Source organism: Oryzias melastigma, linkage group LG15 (assembly GCF_002922805.2).
Source record: "Oryzias melastigma strain HK-1 linkage group LG15, ASM292280v2, whole genome shotgun sequence".
In the NCBI taxonomy this organism is placed as follows: domain Eukaryota; kingdom Metazoa; phylum Chordata; class Actinopteri; order Beloniformes; family Adrianichthyidae; genus Oryzias; species Oryzias melastigma.
Window position 1 is genome coordinate 463,346 of NC_050526.1, and position 3,780 is coordinate 467,125.

Consider the following 3,780-nt stretch of genomic DNA (forward strand, 5'->3'; position numbering starts at 1 on the left):
GAGGGAGGGAAAGTGTCGCATCACCTCCTACGTCACATATATAAACAACAAAATGTTTGTCACATATTTAATCAAAAGATTATTCAAGTGGTACGGAAGTTTGAGTCAGTGAACACGGCCGGATAAAAGCCTACGCGAGCATAACTCATCAGTCAAATTTTATATGCAGTCATAATTTCCCCACATCTATCCATACATTTCTGACTTTTTAGTCTGTAAATTCTGAGTGTTCAGGGATGAAGGTCACTTTAGCTTTTAAGAGCAATTTGAAAGGACAGGTGATAGACTGGTTTGCTTTTTTTTATTGTGATTTGTTTATATTTTCACTAAAAATTCATGGTTTTCTATTCAGCTTTTGCTTTTTACCTCCAAGCTGCTTCTCTATTAACACATGAATTACGTTTATTTTCACCCCTAAGTCTCTTATTGGATAGATCAGGGGTGTCAAACTCAATCACACAAGGGGCCAAAATCCCAAAACACACATTAGGTCGTGGGCCGAACAGGACAAACATTTATTAAACACATTAAAACTACATTTTTAAAACTTTAAAACTATAACTTTTTAACATAATTGTGAACTAGATATATAGCATTACCTGGAATTATGCTAGTGTGAATGCTGTAAGCTAAATTTGGCCGCAGAAGATGCTAGTCCTGATAGCTAAAAATGCTAAAATTGCTAGCTGAAAACAGTGAAGCTGATAGCCAGCTAAATTATTAGCTAAATGCCAAATTAGCTACAAAAAAACTTAGGTTAGCCAAAACAGCTAGCATGTAGCTGAAAAAATTGCTAATCTTCAAAATATCCTAAAAAAATTTAAAAAACAAAAAGTTTAGCCAAACTCCATAACAGCCTAAAAAACTTTAAAAAGAAAAGCCTAAATTAGCCAAAACAGCTGGCATGTAGCTGAAATATTAGCTTAACTCCAAAATAGCCTAAAAAAATCTTAGTAAATGCCAAAATAGTCCAAAAAGCTAGCAGAATGCCAATTTTTTAGAACTTTAAAACCGAAACTTTTTAACATAATTATGAATAATAAAAAGGAAGGAATATTATTCTAGAATAAATCAACTTAAACCTTAAATAACGTTCAGTATTTTACTCTCCATAATAATTTATTTTGTCCAAATTATACAAGTTAGAAATAAGTGCAAGATAACTTTGGGCCATTATAACAATTAAATAAAATGATCTGGAGTGCCGGATAGAATTATCTGGAGGCCCGGATCTTGACTTTTACACATGGGATAAAGATTACAGCTTGACAGCACGATTTTATTTTGAAAAATTACAACAGACTTAAAAAAAATTGTGACAATAACAGACCAAAATATTTGCCACTGAACCTTTAGTTATAACAATACATTGATAGAAATGCTTTGAGATTTGAAGAAGTTACTTTTCTGCCCCTGCTGTGTGTCAGAGCCAGACTTCACTGTCCAATAGCAGCAGAGAGAAAGATTCTGCCTCTTTAAACATATGTGGAGCAACAGCCTGTCACTACTGGAGCTTCCAGAGCTGTGACAGCATTATGCTTGTAATGAGACATTGTCTGAGAGCGATGATAGCTTGGCTAACCTCTTCCTCTCTCCCCACCAGCTTGCTTCATGAAGGCATCTCAGGAAGTGTCTGGCCTTTGTTTCAGCAGAAAAATAGAGTCTGTTGTCTGAGAACGTCACTTTATTAAAAATAACGGACATTTGGTTGGATATTTTCATAAATTTTCCTTTTTCTTTGTCTGAAAACTATTGTGTTTTTTTTGCCATAAAATTTTAACAATAAAGAAGAGAGGGGCTGAAGAGAGTGACCTGTGGTGCTCCTGAGGTTTGGTTAGACCAGGGGTTGGCAACTTTTAACAGTAAACAAGCCAATTGGGCTCATTTTCTACTAATCAAAACCTAGAAGGAGCAGCATAGTCTTACTTTAGCCTTTAACACTAGAATTCCTGAGCCTGCGCAAATTTGCGCAGGGAAGAGCTCCCCCCTTCTAGTCCGAGAGCCCATTGTTGTGTCATGGTGGGTCACTGATGAGCCATTAACTTGCCCATGTATATGTTAATGCAGCATGTAGTACCTAATGTGTATTTGAACTAACAGGTTGTGTGGGGGTTGGAGTTACCTGATGCATGTGGACAAGTATTGGCTTTCCTGCTTTTACTCACATTTGAACTAAAGTTCCATCTCATTCCTAACCCAGAGTTCAATATGATGTTGCTCCACCTTTTGCTGCTATTGCAGCTTCAACTCTTCTGGGAAGGCTGTCCACAAGGTTGAGGAGAGTATTTATAAGAACTATGGATCATTCTTCCAAAAGCTCAGTTGGTCAGGTCACACTGATGTTGGTGGAGAAGGTCTGGCTCTCAGTCTCTGCTCTAATTCATCTCAAAGGTGTTCTATGGCGTTCAGTTCAGGACTCTGTCCTCCATGTCTTTATGGACCTTGCTTTGTGCTCTGGTGCACAAAAATGTTGGAAGATGAAGAGCCCGCTCCAAACTGTTCCCACTAAGGTTGGGAGCATTGTCCAAAATGTTTTAGCCTCCTGAAGCATTGAAAGTTCCTTTCACTGGAACTAAGGGGTCTGAAAAACAAGCCCACACCATCATTCCTCCTCCACCAATGCAGTCTGAAACGTCCCGTTCTCCTGCAACCTCCAAACCCAGACGGGTCCATCAGATTTCCAGATAGAAAAGTATGATTCCTCCCTCTAGAGAAGACGCCTCCACTGCTCTAGAGTCCAGTGACGGGGTGCTTTACACCACTGCATCCACGCTTTACATTGTACTTGTTAATGTGTGGCTGCAGCTGCTGCCATGGAAACTCGTTCCATGAAGCTCTCTGTGTACTGTACTTATGCTGATCTGAAGGTCATATGAAGGTTACAGCTCTGCAGTAACTCACTGCAGAAAGTCTATGACCTCTTTAGACTTTCAGCATCCTGGCTGAGTTGTTCCAAATTCTTCCATTTTGTTCTGATAGAACTGACAGTTGACTGTGGAATATTTAGGACATTTCAAGACTGGATTTGTTGCTCAGGTGGCATCCTATGACAGTTCAACACTGGAATTCACTGAGATCCTGAGAGCAAAACATGCTTTCACTAATGTTTCTAAAACAGTCTGCATGTCTGAGGGCTGATTTTAAACACCTGTGGTCAGACCAAGTGATTAGGACTCCTGATTCTGATCATTTGGATGGGTGAGCCAATACTTTTGGTCATATAGTGCATGTTTATGACTTATAGACATAGACACATCTTCAAGTCAAAAAGACAAACATCTCAATAGCAGACTCACACTCCTCTGAAACCCTTAGCTCTAATTCAAATCATCCTCGATGTGGACTCTGGGAGCAGTGAAGACGATTCTTTTGTTGTGGAATCAGAGTTCATCTTCTCAGATTCCTCCTATGATGAGGATATGCCAGTACATGGATTTGCAGCCAGAACATCCTCTCCACATGATACTTAAACATAAGTAGACTAATAAACTATTAATAGTTAAAGAAGAGAATGATGAGAAGCCTTCATCTGTAAAAAGACAATTTTCCTAATTCAAAAAAGGCAACCAGAATGTTGAAGACAGCCAGTGGTGTCACAAAACACAGACAAACTGGGGAAAAGTCTTTCTTGTAGGCCAGGACTGTCTGGTCCGAAAAAACCTGTATGTGGATGGGGGGAGGGAGCAGAACTGTGTGCTGTCGTACAACCTAGATCTGATTTGCAATTTGAAGGTCATTAAATGCATCAAAAAGGAATCAACCCCCCCCATGTCACCAGTT